The sequence below is a fragment of the Corvus brachyrhynchos genome, unplaced genomic scaffold, assembly GCF_000691975.1.
Source record: "Corvus brachyrhynchos isolate BGI_N302 unplaced genomic scaffold, ASM69197v1 scaffold1, whole genome shotgun sequence".
NCBI classification, from domain to species: Eukaryota; Metazoa; Chordata; class Aves; order Passeriformes; family Corvidae; genus Corvus; species Corvus brachyrhynchos.
In genome coordinates this window covers 6,731,456-6,749,353 of record NW_008237222.1, presented here as the reverse complement: position 1 = coordinate 6,749,353, position 17,898 = coordinate 6,731,456, and the positions used below count along the sequence as shown (strand labels likewise).

At 40.4% G+C, this 17,898-nt stretch overlaps 1 long non-coding RNA gene across 1 annotated transcript in view; it reads left to right on the top strand.

The window, feature by feature from the left end:
- Positions 1-17,892, top strand: part of LOC108445400 — a 31,695-nt gene extending 13,803 nt beyond the window's left edge. Inside the window, exons 2-3 of the long non-coding RNA XR_001860242.1 lie at positions 6,224-6,301; positions 17,303-17,892. This is a non-coding gene — a long non-coding RNA (uncharacterized LOC108445400). The remainder of the gene's footprint in view (positions 1-6,223; positions 6,302-17,302) is intronic.
- Positions 17,893-17,898: the final 6 nt, after the last annotated feature.

Sequence of the window (17,898 nt, the reverse complement as noted above, 5' to 3'; positions counted from 1 at the left end):
GGGATTTATCACTCAGGGCTCCCCTAAATTTCTCTTTCCTGCCATCTTAAAGGGCAGGCATGCTTTGCCAAAACTAGGACAAGTCTAAAAAGAGACTGCTGCTTTTCTACACAGGTAGTTCAAACTAGATTTAATCACAGCAATAGCCAAGTATATTTCATGCATTTACTCCTGCAAGTTCACTGTAGAGCCAGAAGCAACAAAAAGCTGCTGCTTCTCTTCAACAAAAATGAGTTTTCACCTCCCCACATGCTTTTTTCCTCAGGTTTAGCAATTAATGCAGTGTTCACTAGGATAATCCCAGTATATCCGGTAGCCGCTGACTCATTGCTACCCAGCTGCCTCTCCAAACAAGTCAGACCTGTCTGCAAACAATCACAAATGTAGTAGCCAAGAGCTCACTGTAGTGGCCAGCACTCACAGTGTGCAAGAAGCAGGCTAGGGCAGCTGATCTAAGTGTAAGTGATCATATGCTGAAGTCTTGAATAACAACTACTAATATGAAAATTGTGGGAAAAGAATCCAAGCAGGGCTTAAAAGTGGTGGCAAAACAACACAGTGCTGTGTTATGTGCCCCATTACATTGTTCAAGTGTAGGTCGGTAGAGTTTCTTACAATAACAGATGACATAAAAATTGTGTCTTTAGCCAAACCATGTTCAGTAAACTGAAGTTCAGTTTTAAACACTTGTGATTCATCCACCACTGAAATGAAGTCGTTAGTGCCAATGAAGATCAATGTCCAAACAAAGCGAAGCAACATGATACAGCAACATGCCTCAGAACTCAAGGAATACTGCATGCAGGTAGGAAAACAGGAGTGTGTTTTATATATGCTCAACATGGTTACCTGAATCAGTGGCCAAGAGGAGGATGCAGCAAAAGTCCCTGTTCTTACAAGTAATGCCACAAGCTGTCAGTGCCAAAGACCCTGGCTGTGCCTCACACAGACACCAGACACTGAGTCCCTTCTGCCATGAGGAAGAATTAGAAGCTTCTGAATGGGAAGAGTGCCCTTGTTAAGCATCAAAGCCAGTGTATATTGCCCTGGGAGCCTCCTTTTGTCTAGCCACAGGGATTTGATCAGGTCACGACTTGAGCTGTCACAGCACCAACCAGTTCCAGCTCAGATTTCCTGTGCCACAAATGCTTTAACCCTGCCATTGTTGATTATCATCTTTATATAATGGTAGAAATATGCATATATTCTTCATATTTGGAGGCATTAATTCTAAAATGAGTCATCAAATAGTTTATGGCCAAAATAAAAATGTTAGAGCCAGTAACACAGAAAGTGTAAAAGAAACCCCTATCCTACTCTAGATGTTAGTTATTTCTGGAGATCACTTTTAAGCAAAGTTCATTCATGATATTTCATAGTCAGGACTTCTGCGCCAGCATTCACACGCTCACCTCCGAGCCAGGAGTCGTCTTCTATCAGACCCAGCACTGGCACTGCAGTGAAATTTTGGTAAAGTGCTGCACTCACCTTCACAGGGACAACCTGAGGGTTTACTGAGCCTCTCTCAAAAATCTGAAACACTGTGTTTTTCTCTGCCGAGAAGGACACCGGACTCCAAGTCCTGCTGCTCTGAGACCACCTCAATAACTTTGGGAAGGGGACACAGCAAGGCCCTCTGTGGCTAGGAGAGACCCAGGTGTAGCAGCTCCAGCTAAGCTAAGCTTTTGCCTTCGTACTGCTGACAGAGTGGAACAGAACAACAAAGGGAAAGGGCAAGGACAAGCCTGGCTGTCCCTCCCTGCTGATCAGCTGCTCATATGGGGACTAGTTCTGATGCCCAGCTGGTTCCTTTCCCTGAAAGCTGAGCAGCACCTGGGGCTTTTTGTCTCTCAAGTTTCATGAGTCCAGCACAGACCTGCCCTTGGCCCTGGTGCTTCCCACCCAGTCTGTGCACTGCTGGGAGTAGCAGGATAAGTCTCTGCATGCCTTTGGCTGCACCAAGGCTACAGATGTGCCTGCACAGACCTCAGCACACCTCCTTTCGCCATGCCCAGCTTTGGTGGAGCTTGCAGAAACATGAAGGATATCCTAATTACACTTTGCTTCTCAGTCAAAAAAGGTGCATTTCAGCTCCATACCTCACAGTCTCTCCTGCTTCATTCAATTGTTCTGCACCTCCAGAATGGGCAACAAACATCCCCAATTAAGTTGAAAGGGAGGCCCTAAGGAACTCCTCAAATTAGTCCTGGCCAGTCTGAGAGGCTGTTCTTGATGTGCAGGCTTTACGTCAAAATCCTTTTACCGATACATGCCCTAAATCTCCACTTAAACATGACTGTGACAGTGTTGTTTCAGTAATGCCACTGCCCTGAGCCTTCTGGTGGTTATTTTGAAGAAAATACTCTCATACTTTTAAAAAGATATATGTGTGTGCATACTATCTAATACATCCACTTTTTCCCAGTGTTAAAAAGAGAAACTTTTGAAACTCAGCTCTAATGACATGGCTATGCAAGCCTCAAAAGACAGACCCTGAATTCATATGCTGACATTTGTATCTGTAACTACAGCCAGTTAGAATAAACAACATACACACACACAATACCCTGATGTTCTTTCCTGTCACCAAAGGCTCCCAGTAACTTCATTTACCTCAACTATTATTTTATTACTCCTCTCATCCCTCCTTCATATCCACATGTGATCTGGCATCACACTATTCAGTGCCTCCACTTCCCCTCTGCAATGTTGTAGTGTCCAGAGCAATCATTAGAAACCTTTGATCTGTTGAGCAAACAAAAAAAGGTCCAATGCAAAAGGCTTTCTTATGCCTCCACTCTTCAGTGGGTTTCCCTTAGCTCTGGAAAGTGAGTTTGCTTTCAGTAGTACAGATATCCCTGGCAAAGCTCTGTTTTCTGTGCTTTGCTGAACTCCTGAACACAGATGTCCCATTTGTGTTTCATTAGTACATCAGCCTCTCTGAGGCTTTCGACCTCTGCACTAGGCAATAATTACCTGGCGCAGACCCATTCCCTCACCAGCTGGCCTGGGAGCTGCTCTGCTCAGACCAGGGCTCTCTCTGCTGTCAGCCCTTTCCAGTCAACTGGACAGCTCAATCAGCAGAAAATATCAAATATGGTTGTTGTTTAAACTCAGCCAGCATTATTTCTACTTCATCTGACAATGCCTCTCCAAAGTAAGATTATGCTTCCCAAGGTCTAGCCATGAGATGGGAGAGTTAAGATATCTGGCAGAGTTTGATGAGTTTGAAGCTCTTTTGCCAGCAGTTTGGGTTAATCGTGTCCTTCCCTTCCTGCAAGTGATGTTGTAGATGCCTCCCTCTCCCAGGCCCAATGACTATTTAATTATTTGTACAAAGTGGAACAGCTCCGAGGAGAGCATGAGAGGGCAGCTGAGCCTGACTCTAGTCTGGGGCTGAGGGCACTTGCCTGGGATGTAAATAGGCAGTTTGCCTCTGTTACAAGTTTTTGTCCCCTCCCACATGTGTATTCAGGGTAAGGGGGATAGTTTTGCTTTTTCAAGGGAGTTGCAGACTCGCCTCATCACAGAAATTAAAGTCTTGGAGTTGCTCCCAAGCAATCCTTGCTTGCTGCACCAGAAACTACACACCACAGCAAAGGGAAACCCTGAGCCCAAACCAGAGCATCGCTGGCCTCCCTGTCATGCTTATGGCACAGCAGGCCTCGCTTTAAGGGTTCTACTACATGTACCCAGGGAACTTCTAGGAGCTAGGATTAAGAATCATTTTTTATTCAAGAGCCATCATGTTTTCTGCAACAGGAGAGTGTAGCTTAAGAGACAGGAACAGATGAAAAGATGGAGTAGGTGACACAGAGTCACAGAAAAATCTACATTCCCAAGATATGTTCCCAGAACATTTTAGAGAATATGAGACTGAGAAGCATCCAAAACCAGAATGAGAACCATGGCTGAAAGGGGAAAAGATAAACAAGAATAAAAGCAGTGGGGCTGACTGGAGACTCTGCTCAAAGAGTACAGTCAGGCACATCTTCTATTCAGTTGGAAGGAATAACAAGGCATGGTACTTTCTGACTTGCATGATAGCAGCACTGCAGGAAGTTTCTACATGAGCTGAAAAGTTCTGGGGAATTCCTAGTTCTTGTTTCACTCAGCAAATCCACTGCTATCCATAGAAGCAAAGGGAAGTTTCATGGATTCAAAGATAACTGCTAAAAGAAGGCAAAAAATATGGTTCATGATGGTGATCCAACAGGAGAGAGGTATTGGAGGCCAGGTGGTCAGGTGATTTCTGCTGAGGTTCTGCTGTGTGCAGTAGTTAATGCCACAGACTTTAAAGAAGATTTTACTTCAGGTAAAGGAGCAGGAACTACTGCCTTGCTCAGTGACTGCTGTGGGCTCTAAATTTTAATATTAAAAAAGATGGAAGCATTCTAAAATAAAAAGTGAATCCTTTATTTACAGGAATATATATGGTGTTTATGTGTTTATTCTCAAAAGCAGGAAGGTAGAAATAAGCCAGAGGAACAAGAGGGTAGAGTGAGTGATGGATAACATGATCTAGTCAAACTAATTGAAAAATGGTAGGGTGAGATTTATAATTGAAATACCGATATTGATGAGTTCAATCTGTACAGGATAAGAACAACAATAATATTTAGCAATGATGCAGCACTTTTCATCTTTAGAGCTCATTAACTAATTAATCTTCACAACACCCGTGAGAGGCAGGTAAGTATTATTATTATTAGACCATAAGAAAGATAAATCCACAACAGAAGCAGAGGAAGGTGGAATTAAGAGCTAGAAGTGACTTTGTGAGGGAGAGGAGGGTGGAAAATAATTCCCTTGTTTAGTCGCAGCAAGGGGCAATTCCATTACCAGAGGAAGGTGGCCTGGCACAAGAAATATTCATATAGGAGATCCATCCTTTATTCCACACCAGAGTAAAAGGCACAAAAGGTGAGGCAGGAACTCAATCAGTGAAGTAAAATTCGTAAAAGGAGAATAAGGTGAGTCAAAAGGTGGCAGAACGAGTTAATGCAAGCCAAGACTGGCAAAGGGCAACAAGACTCTGAAACCTTGAAATCTACTGCCAAAGCAGTGCTATTTCATGCTGGAACTGAGCTATTGGACTGACTTTGAGTAGGAAAAATAATAACAAGGACTGTGTTTGTAGACGCTGAAGAATTAGCAAAGGCCTTGTTGATAAAGCTAGTGATAAAACACAGGAACTTGGCTATGCTGAATGGCAGTCTGGCAGCAGGCTCTGATTACAGAAATCCCATATATTAAAATGAGATAATTCTTGACACTTAATTCTCTTATTCTCTCCTATTCTGTGTGAGAGAAAACAGAAATATTGAAGGGAAAAAAATAGGAAGCAGGCATAATAGTAATCTCACAAAGAAGGTAGGAGCTTGTGTGGGCAAGATTGGAAGAGCCCTAGATGAAACTGTTTGAGATTGGTCTTGATTTTTGTGTCTTGCACTGGAGGCCTTGTATTTTAGAAGTCAGAGCATGCACAGATTCAGTCAGAAGTAACAAAAATGTGCAATGCATAGAAATTTTGCCTGAGATCTGCCCAATTTTGGCAGTTAAAAAAAAAAGAAAAAAAATCACAAAATTGTTTGGCCAATTTGAAGGCATTTGTCCCTATTATTTTGCTGCACTTTCCTGTCAGTAACCTGGATATAGATCCAAATCTAACTTGAAGTTTAACTTGATGTGTTCTTGTGTGCCTACAACTTAGCAGTCATATTATTTTAAAACACAGAGATTCTCAAACTTACAAATGCATATTTGCTGAGGCCAGGATTTCTGTTATAAACAAACCAGAGAGCTTAAAGACTGACAAATGACCACAAGGATAAGAGGAAATCTAACGAGATAATAGCAGCTCTCTAGAAAGCTTGGCTGTGTTTAGTCTGCAGGTCAAAACAAACTCTGTGATTCCTTAAGATTTTCTACCAAAGCAGGAAAACAGTGTGGCTGTGATGAGGAATTCCACAATTACCTATGGAGATAGTTAGGGGTGGAGAGACCTGGGAGACTACAGATTCTCCTTCACATAGGCATCAGGATTGGATTTTTCCAGGTCCTTTTTACACGTTTCTCATTTTAAACCTAGCTGAAGCCTTACATTTGTTTTTTTGATAATGTGTTTAAAAAAAAAATGTATTTTTTTTCTCCAGAGAAAATCTTATGCATATTTAATTGACAAGCAAAACTTATTTCTTGTCACTCTACTTCATGCACACAGGGTTCACCTAAGAATTTTAAGAAAGCAAACCTTTCCCTGGGATGCATCCCAAAGCAGAAGGCCTGACTTGGACCAAAGGTACATATAGCCTTGCAGCAGCCTGCTGGTAAAGAGAACCCCAGAGGTTTTTTCCTTTAGATCTTAGAATTTAGCTCTGGCACTCCTTTAGCTTTTTCTAATTTTTTTGAAGGAAAAAGTGAGATGTTTTGTTTTGAAGCAGAACCGGAGGAACTTCCTCCCCTTCCTCCCCGTGCATGAGAAGAATCACAGTTGGAGCTGACAATTAGAGGCCCCCATGAATGCTGGAGCCTTTTGCACCTTAAAGGTGCCACCAAGATGCCCACAGTGTTTTTTCAATCCATGTGTTTTCATGGCTATGTCAGAGATGTTACAAACCCTGACACGTGACTTATGCAGCAGTACCACAACTTCACACCAAGCTTGGTCACCCAGGGTGAGAAGCAGCACTCCTGCCCTTCAAATTTGCTGTTTTAAAGGTTCATGGTACTCTCACCACTGTCTGCCTCTCCCGGGGGGGTTATTGTTCTGACCTTGTTTCTTTGAAAGAAAAAAAATGCTTAAAAGAACGTTTGCATTTTTCCTTGCAAGAACCGAACTTTGGAAGTGAATCCATCATGAGGAACACTGTGGCACCCTCACTGCAGTTCTGATCCCAGCAGTGTGCACAGTTGTATCCTTGCTGTGCCATGACACCTGCAGAGCAGCTGGAATAGGTTACTGCTACAGCAAGGAGCTGCACAGTAGCAACACTCGCAGAATCTGTAATATCCACAAAGCACACTTTTAAAGGGGGGGGAAAAAAGGGAAAATACACTGTCCTGTGTGCACTGGCCCTCTGTGGGACATGGTTTGTTCATTTCTGAACCAAGCATGGGAAAGAAATCTTTCTGCCTTAGTCTAGAATTTCCATGTTTCTTACTCATGATGAAAAAGACTTTTCATTTAATAAGCTTTTTTGCCCTGCATCAGAAATCGCTCTTTCTCCTAAAGAAGGAAGAGTGGGGGCAGGAATTTTCTGTGCTTTTTATTGAGTAAGCCACATGTAGAAAGATCTGAATAATCTTTGGAGGGGAAAAAAAAACAAACCAGGACATGAATTTCAGAGCATGTGCTTTTGTGTTATTCAATATGACTGATAGAGAAGGATAAGGTTGAAGTTCAAGGCAAGTATGGAAAGTAATTTCTCTCTGCACAGTCACAAATAAAATGAGTCACAGCTCTATAGGATTAAATTAATTAAAGATGGATCTTGTGCTTGATGCTAGTTTGATAGAACGTGAGTTTGTAGTGGTTGTATCATGAACATAAGTGGATATCTCTAGTGGCTAGCTAGTACTTTCTTTATACTCATGAGTGTTTACTATAGCACACAAATGCTAACCGGTTTTATCACACAGTCATTATCATATCTTCTTCCCTTTCTCTCTACTCTTCAGGTGTTGCTGCTACAAAATGACTTCATATCAATTAGGAATTCTATTTCCTTCAAGGGGCTACTGAAGGAACAGCCACCTGTAATGCATGCTGTTAGACTTCAGCTGCTCTCTTTCTTTACGATAAGATCAGTATTTTTAAAATCCATGTTCAAAATTGCAAGCATTAGAGGAGTACTTTTCACATTAAAAAAAAAAGAAAAAAATTACACTGTCTCTGGAAAATTTAGTTCTTAGGATACTCAATATATGTTGCAAGAAAAATCTAAAGTGACTTTAAGAAATAAAAAGTTAAAAATATATCAGACTTTCCATTCAGTGTAAAAGTGAAACAGTTGCAATGAAGTACTACGAACTTTCTGCATTGCTGTTGAAAGCAAAGGCATTTCATTAAGCATGGTGTAAGGATGACAACTGCTTATCTAGGGGACAGTGATAAGAAACCAAACCCAAACAAACAACTTTCAAACTACTTATAGGGGGGAGACCTCTAGTTCCTCTGTAATGTCATGAAAAAAAGCTATTTTTTTTTTCTTCACATACATAAAAAATCCATTTGAGAACAAGCATTCCAACTGTACCTTAGCACCAGTTCCTAAGTAACTTAAGGGGATCTGGCATTTGGAAGGTTAATTTTCTTATCAAAACTATACAAAATCCTAATTTTGCAGAGTAGCAATTTGGAAAAAAAAATCAGCAATGGGAAAATGTTGGTTATGCAGCACTAGACATTCAGTACTCAGGGGATCAATTATAAAAACACTCATTCAGCTATTTCTATTCAAATGAACACCTGAAGAGGAGGTCTCAATGGTTTTAAAAGTGTGTGGATATTAGTGGATAAATGTTAGTCCAATAAAAGAGATCATCATCTGCTATTTGTGTGCATTTAAGTTGACACTAAAAAGATCTTTGTGGAATATTGCTGCTTCTTTTTCTTTTTGTGTGTGTGCATCTTTTATCTCATATTCCCTTAACACTTTGTGAACTGAGGAAAATAGACCAAATGAGCTGTTCTTTAAGATTAAAGGGGTAGCATTTAGTTGAACACACCTGAATGTGGAAGGAGTCTATTTTCCTCACACTTATGAATATGTAATGATGTGCTTGGAGGCACAGTCACGAACCCCTAATAAGAATGCACGAGTCTGTGTTTGAAAACAGACATTTGCATTTGCCCTCTGGTCACAGTACATGGGTCATTCTTATTCAAAAATTTATTTGCTTTATTTTTCTATTCCCCCTCCCTTTCCTGCCCACCTCAAAATATTTTCTCATTTCTGGGTTTTGTTTAGAGAAAAATTAAAAAAGGAGGGCTAAATCCCTCCAGAATGGTCAGGATTCAATTAGAGTGAGCCTACTCAGTGATATATACATTTATTTTTGCAAGTGAAAAACTCCATTGTCTGCTTTGAGGAAGGAGTAATTTTCAGTCTCACAAATACATTTGCTTTAAGATCCTGTTTGCTTTAAAATCCAAAGATTTTGGCAGGATTCGAGAAGAAACAAAAAAAAATCCCACATAGGTGTGTAACACAACATTTTTAAAAGTGAAAATTGGGAATAAGGTAATAGAAATAAAGTGATCTAGACAAGGGATATATTTCATAAATTGCATAAATACTTCAGGAAAGCTACCGCCGAGAAAGAAACAACAAAGCATCATAAATGTTAATACAGGGAGCAATCAGAGTCATGTACCAGGCTACCAGTGTCGAAGGCATGGTATCCAGGTGGGGAAGAACAGGCTGTGGAGATTGGTACCTAATGAAAATATTGCATTTCTCTCAAAATTTCGTTTAAAAAGCTATCGAGGAGCTACTCCAAAATACAGCCAGAATTGTTATGGGTTTTTTGCTGCTTTCTAAACAATATAGTAGTTTCAAACTAGACACAAAGAAGAGTTTGTTAAGAGTTTTTAACTCCCTTTCTTCAGTTCTTTCTCACTCCCTCTTTTTTTCGTCAAAGAGCTAGGGAAAAAGAAGGAAATATAATAAAAAAAGAGAGAGTAAACTTGCAGCACTTTATTCATTATCTGAATTAAAATGATGGAAGAATCAGGCCTGCTCACTCAAAAACAAAAAAGAAAAAGGAATAAACAAACAAAAAATCACAAATAAATCCAAGCAAATTCATTTGCAGAGAACGGAATTACTGAGTTACTACAAATCACAGTAAACAATTTCAGCTGCTGCCTACATTAAAGATTTCATCATCACTTTGCTAAGGGTCAGAGAAGTTAAATATCCATCCTAAAGCACGGAAGGATTTCAAAACATTCCGAATAAAAGTTGCAAGTCTAATTTGCAGAGGCGTTTGAGCTCGTTGCTGTTGAGGCAGCTCCTGGTGGGGTGTCCGGGGGCAGAGATGCCCTCCCACCGTAGGTGTGCAGGTACCCCTCAGTGCATACGGCAGCACACGTGCACACACAGACACTCACACAGAGCCGGAGCCGATCACACTTCACTACACATTTGCTAGATTTTACATTACTATCACAAGTGTGACTTTGGTAAGAAAAAAGAGCCTATTGTGACTGCAGCCGCAGCCGCCGAGCAGCCCATTATTTGAGGTCTAACAGTGACACCTGCAGTTGAGCCCCACACACTGACACAAACATCTCCCTTAGAGAAACAGAGCCCTGGTTTTGAACTGTACACATCTCCTGCTTAATTATCCTCGTGTACCTCAAATTTGCGTCTCCCACTGACAGCACAATCAGCTTCCACACCAGCATGAATCAGCTTTTCCACTTCGAAAGCAAGCAGCCTGCCATAAAGTATATAAATAGTCCACAAAATCTTCCTTGAGCTGCTTGGTGGGAGTAGAGCTGCCCATGCATATACACACACAGATCTCTCCTCCATAAACAGGCGTTTCAGAAGAACCACCTGCATGTCTGAAAGGCTCATCTCCGTGTTTCAAAGATTTAATCACTTTTCCGCTAATTGCAATATAAAGCATTACATTTGCTATGAATAAAGACCAGATAACCTGGCGATTTGGATGAATCCCCTTTGCCATCACTGCTCCCTCCTTGGTTTTGGTTACCAGCTGGTGAGCAGCTGTAATGTGGTCATTCTGTCTCTCTTCAGATAATCCAGGAGTTTTCACGGTTTCACCATTATTTAAAGCACTTTGTTTTGTTCTGTTTGCTCGTTTGCTTTAAGAGAAAAAATGCTGTACTTTAATTGCTGCACTGAAGGCTACTTTTAGAGGCCTGACTCTCCAGTTATAACAAATAATATGTAAAGGTCTGTATTTCATTTTTCCCTTTTCACTATTCTCACAATTTACTGCTTTTTCAGCTTCTTCAATATACTAGAAAACAAGCTCCTCTTTCTCTCTTAAAAGCAGAAACTACAACTATAATGTCTTCTTTGCTGTAAGATGATTTTTTGTATCACCAAATCTTTTGACCCTCTACAACAGTTTCTAACCAAGAGCAGTTCTGGTATTTCATACAAGCACAGTACGAATTTGGTTTTAATTTACAACTCTTGGACATACTTCTTGTGTCATGTAAGCTTTTAGACCTCAGATATAAACATGTGTTCACTTGAAAAAAAAGATTTCTTTATAACTTTTGTCAATATTCTGCTGATTGCTAGTTCAGTACCAGATGTGCTATGCTTAATGGTGCATATACAAGAAGCATTCCCTAATCCCTAAATGAACTTCCTATCTCTAAATATATACAGGATAAGCTATCTAAACTCAATTTAGCAACTATGCTATTAAATCTACCAGAACCAGAGTGAAAGAATATTGTTAAAGCCAAGTGCCTGTTAGCAAAAAACCAAAGAATCCTCCTGAAACAAAACATGGCTAACCACAGATCAAAATCAATCAGACACAGATTAATTTCTCCTATCAGGGCATCTTGAACCCCCACATCTTCATTTCACAAGTGCATACACCCAGTTTTAAATGCCTCTCATTTTGTTAGCACCACACTCTGTCAGTCACAACTGCTGCAGAGAAATGAGTTGTCATCAGATCAGACTTTTAAACTGCATATGAATGCAGATGGATCCATTATGGGATTTAAGAGAAGTGCACAAAAAAAAAAAAAAAAGGTGGCATCTGCTGGTTGGATTACAGCACCTGGATTACAGCCTGTGGTTCCTGCTGCATTACCAATTCCCTCTGTGACCCAGGGACACAGGCTGATACAGCACCTGGATACCTTCATTGATGAAACTCCAGCATTTTCACCTTCATTCACAGCCAGACACTCTAGCCTGGCCCATCAACTCCCCAGCAATAACCCCTCCTGCCCTGGACTTGTGCAGAGGGAAAGGCAGGGGATGCTTGGGACAAAAGGGAAGAATGCCCATTTATACTTCTGATGTCCCCAACACCCCTAATTTTATAATTTCCTGACCCCAAAAAACCCGGACACATCTATTTTATTCCACACAAGGGTTTCTTAAAATAGTTCACTATTTGTGAAAGCAACAAAAGCAAGAAAATAGACAGTAAACAAGAAGGGACAAGTTACACTCAGACCCACAAAAGAGATGACTCCTGATGTTTTCTACCTATTGGATATTTATGTGCTATGGTGGATAACTCCACCACAGTCCAGAGGGTTCTCTTCTACTTTCCCTGCACTCCCTTATCTCCTCTTATTTCTCCTTCCTTCACCATGGAGAGCGCCCAGTACCAGCTGCATACAAGGGATCTTAAAAATCCATTTTTTTTCAACCTTTGGGACAGAAAAGGAGCACAAGAACTTTTAGGTTTGCAGACTTTGGTCTAAAGTATAACAAAATGCTAAGCAAAATGGTTGACTATCTTCTCAGAAAAAGTTGCACCTGGAAGAACAGAATCCCACATCAGTACAAGAGAAGAGTTCTGGTTTGGAACCAGAGAAATGGATGGAAAGTTGTCACAGAGGTGCACATTCAAGATGCATTTTGTGGCATCTGCCTATGTTTTCCTCTGCTTTTGTTCATGTTATTGTCTTATTACCTTGGGAGAAGTGTTATAAAATCACCACATTTTAAAAAAGGGAAAAAAAAAAGAAAGCAAGCAAGCAAGAAAAGAGAGGGGGGAAAAAACTAGGGGGGAAAAAACCAAGGAAAAATATAATTTTAAAAGAAAAGGCTATGCATATGCAAAGTTGATTCAAATGCTTTCAGATTGCGCCATAGAAAAGCTGTGGCCTAGTTTTGGAAATACATATTTCACTTTATTTTGCACACAGCTGGGTTTATATTGGCACTCACACTAATATGCAAAATGCAGTATCTTATATTCATGAATGACTCTTTATAAAATGCCAGGAGGGCACCTGCTTTCTTTTCTTTAAGTCTATATCATGACAAAGAAGCAGCCTGTATTAATGGCCAGCTTCCAGCTCTGACCACAGCCTGGAGGGATTTATGCCAGCTGTACACAGGTTTCGAAGTAAACAACATGCCCCGGTCAAAAGGAGTTTCTTACACTCCACGGAAAAGGACTGCTAATGAGATGCAACGGACTGAAGGAGGGAGCTCACGGCAGCACTGACTGCAGGGAGCTTCACAAACAAGTCTAGGAGCTCTCAGATGCACTGCATCGTGGTCCTCTCCACAGTGTAAGTCCAGTATCTTAGCTGCATCATCCAGCCCTTGCAGCATTGCTGCAGACACAGTAGCCAAACACCTTCCCATTCTGGTGTTCTCAAGGCTCAGGCTCAATAGGTGCCAGAGAATTCAGCAAACTAATAAAAGGTACCCTGGCCAGTAGTAGGTGGAGGCATTTCTTTCTTTTCCAATAGATGTATCGTGTCTCAGTGGTTTAGAAGGAAGCCTACCGAAACTACTCCTCATCTTAAGAAGTTGCTTTGTCTGCCATCCAAATCTGACAGGATCTGTGTGCTTTGAACTTCAGATCATGATGCAAAACTCATCTCTCAGGATTTTTCCCCCCAAATCAGAAAAACATACATGAGACAGCTTGATAGAGATTTTTCTTTAATGTACAGTTGATTAAACATGTACTTCAGAAAAAAAGTGTTTATGATTGAGATGTAGACAACAAACATTAGATAAATTTCATAGACATTTGTGCAGATAATTAGAACTTCAAATCAGAATTTTGAAAATTAGACTGATGTATACTCATTATATGGTCGTTAAAAAAAAAGTTAGATATTCAGTTCTAGCTTACAAACTGGAGTTGGTCAAAAAGATATTAAAATCTTTATTCCTTTCACTATACTCTGCAAGATTATTCCTACCATGTGCTTTCTGGGTCTGATTTGGATTAATTCTTTTTCCTGACTAAACAAAGGCCATCACAATAATTTTGGTGTGCTCTTCTGAGTTAAGCAAGATATCTAAGGTCAAATCAGTCTGAGTTTGCACAGGATGTTATTGACCTAATAGCTTTCCATCATTACTGCACTGCACTGGATATAGTTTGATTGCCAGACCAGAAATGGCTGTGTTCCACAGGGTATCAACCAATGTATTTTGCCAAGTGTAAAAAGAAACTGAAAAGTAACAACAAACACAATGCAGTTATAATAAAACAAGCCTGTGTATAATATTACATCAAGTTCCCTAACCAAACCTTCAAGAAAATTATATGAAGATAGAACTGTATCTGTGATCAGTTCTTCAAGCAGTAATAGTCTATCTTCTTCCACTTCCCAACTCCAGATTTAAGCTATGTCCCTATTTCTGCATCAGGAATAGGCAGAACCAAAAAGCAAAAGAATCATTGACTGGAGAACAAAACTTGTTCACACATTTACCTTTGTCTCCCAAGGCCCCGCAGCAGCCTACAAAATGCTTGTCACCAAATGCTTTGCCATTTTCAGCAAGTATCAGAACAACTGGAGGTGTTTATTCCTGGACCAGTACACTGCATATAAAGTATGAATCTTCCTGCAGAAGCTAATTTGTAACTGCTTGGAGATCTCCCTCTGCAGTCTGCACTGCAAGGTGTGAGTTTAGCAGCACAGCATCTGCAACAATCTCTTCAGAAACACAGCAGCAGAGTTGGGACGCTGTTCACTTGTTCTTATTGATGCAGAAAGCAAAAATTTATTGATGAATTAAGTTATCACTGAATTAACTAGCAGCATTAACTATCCTTCTACTAGCAAGAAGATTCAAACCAGAGCCTACAAGTCTGACACCTCCCAAAAGGACATTTCATGCACTAAAAGAACTATGAGAAATAAAGTCACCCTGCTCAAGGCAAGACTACTGTGAACTGCAAGTCAGATTTCTGCATTTTTCAAACTAGCAGCAAAAGTATGTATGTGCTTTCTGTGTTCAGGTGACAAGGTAGTTCCAATAAAGTTCTTATGAGAAACAAACTCATTGCAAGTACTAAGCTTAAGGTCCTCTGAGACCTATCTCCATTTTTGTTTATTTCCTCATCTCTCTTTCATATTCCTGCTAGTCCCATTCTTGATACATAATGTTTTCCAAGGATTGAATAGCATCTTCTTGGATACAGATAAGCAAGTCATGAAGAGACATGTTTTACATGCCTTAAGAGATATTAGGTAAAAACAGGAAATATTAAACACAGAGAACTACAGTGTTGCATCGTGACTTTTTTTTTATTACTATTTAATTCTTTCACTGGGCTAGTTGCACAAGACAGATAATTGTTTCTGCAAAGACTAGGAACAATTTAGTATTGTAGAAAAGCTCTAGTCATTGTCAGAATACAAATTGCAATTAGGGTGCTGTATCAGCCTTTCCCCGTGTGAAAGTCTGGTTGTTGTTTGCATTTATCTGGGAGAATCTGATTTAACCCTAGCAATTGCAAAGGGGAGTCTTCCCCCTTAGCCAGTCTTCCACCCCTTAGCTCCACTGCTGAATTAGCAGGCGACCTTGCACAAAACAACTACTCTGTATCTTCATTTACCCATCTAAACCCCACCTATTGTATTTATTTAGCTCACAGGGGCATCAACAGGCTTAATTAATATTTGCAAAAAGCTTTGAGATCACCAGATGAAAGGTCCGAAATATTTTAAAGTCAATGAGAAAAAAATGGATAGGTGCCAAGAGAGTCAATTGGACAAACAGCTTCTCCTATCGGTATTGTCCATATTTCAATTTCTAGTTTATCAGAGGAATATACACGGCTGTTTAAATAAAGTCTCACGCATGTTCCACTGTGTACAGAACCAGCCACCACAGTTCGTAGATCTGAAAACAGTTAGAAAGCTGTAAAAGATCGCTTGGGAAGACATAGATTATATTTCAACTCCAACACAAAAGAATTCCTTTCTCCAGAGTGTTTCTATACTCTACAGAAAAACTCCCAGTGGCAGTTAGCAGCACATACATAGAGTTTAGTATTTTTATATACTGTAATTTTTTGATCAATGGACACTGAGAAGCATCTTCCCTTGACTGTTTTATGAAGAAGAGCTTGAATTTAATATCTGCAGGCATATAACCAGTGCTTAAATAAATAAGAAACTCCCCTTTCCCCAAGGATCCTAATGCTATAGCATCTAGGTCACTGCTATTAACCTCTTCCCTAAGGATTTAGAAATAAATCCAAGTTCCCAAGTAAACTCTATTCCTCAGCTGACTGCATCCCCATCAGACGACACTGTTCTCATAATTTTTCTCCTAATCTGGTGATAAGTAGTTTTACCTTAGAATTACTCACAGAAGAGATCTAAGATACTGCAACACTCTCCTATTCCAGGCAGGACCAGGCCAGCTGAAGATGGACTTGCTCAATTCATGGCATATCCCCTCCCACCCAAAGCCAAGCCCACCTTTTGTATTCACAGGTTTTTATTGCAACTTGTCTCTCAGAAACAAAGGTTTTAAACATGCTCGTGTGGGAAGGGCAAGTTAACACCTCCCACAAAAACAGACATATAAATATACAAATAAAGAGGCCAAGCTTTGGATACTTTGTGGTGACTCTTACAGAGACAGGCTAGGATAATGAGATAAAAGATGTGCATAGCAAGCAAAGCATTATTACCAATTGTTCAGCACAGCACACATTAACATAATTCCCCACTAGGTTTCGATTTTGTGGCCTCAGTTCAGTCCCCCACGTAGAACAAAATAGGAGGAGTTTTTTCAAAATACCAGGACTACTTAGAAGAGTGCTGGAAGCAAAAACAAGAAATTGGAAAGTGTTCAGAAGATCTGAGGGAAAATAGGATCACCATAGGGCACATCCTATCTGCTAGTGTAAGAGTACGGACATTTGTTTCTGGATTAAGTCAGCCACTCTACAACTAGCTGTCAAAATGACAGAGGAGTCCCTGTGTTACTTCTGGATTTTCTTCCGTGGTGTTGCCCAGGCTGACCCTCAAAAGGTGGTGAATTTGAACTTTCACTCTTTGCTTAGGCTAAAGTCTGTATAAAACAAGGTAGTGCATGGTGGTGGAGCAAAGCAATGCCTCCTCCTGCTCTGACATACAGTAGAAAACAACTGGGTTTGGGGGGTTTTTTTCTTCTTTTTAATCAACAGAAAAATAGAAATGGTAGGTTCTTTTTGTATTTTCTATGTAAACTGCACTTCAAAACCAAGTTGGCCTTAAAAAAAAAAAAAAACGCTTTGCGATTACCCTTGTGAAGAACCTAAATGCAAACCATGAACAGACTCACACAATAATCTTTTCTCCAATTTTCAGACATATGCGTCCATATGAAAGCAGCTAGAGCTTGGACATCTAGAAAAATTTGTAGAGTTGAACACGAGAAGCCAGTCTTCCAAAGACATCCTCAACACCTTCACTGGTTTGGTTTACAAGATGAAATAGACCACAGATCTACATCTGTAAGGAAAGGATTAATAACTTTTAGGGTATGTGCCTTAAACAATTGCTCGGTGGTGAAAGTTGTTGCAGAAAACATTGACCTTTGTAGAGAAACTTGTTGCAGAAACAAAGAAGCAAAGTTTCAGTTTTGGCCTTGCAGAGGCAGGACCTAACCTGATACTTTTTGCAGCAACCTTCTAGTGTGCTGTGTCATAGGACAAGTGGAAAACTGCACAAGCAGGGTCACAAACTTGACTTTGGGGGTATTTGCCTTGTATGACCCCCAGAGCAGACCCCCGACAACCACCAAACCAAGACCAGAACATGTGCAACGACGAGACCCTGCCCTACCTTCACCTTGTGCGAATGAGGGAGCATAGAAAAGTGACTCAGGGAGTGAACCAGGGTGGACCTGCCATCACAAAGGGGACCCAGGCACTGAAGGACTAACGGGACACTGCGGGATCCAC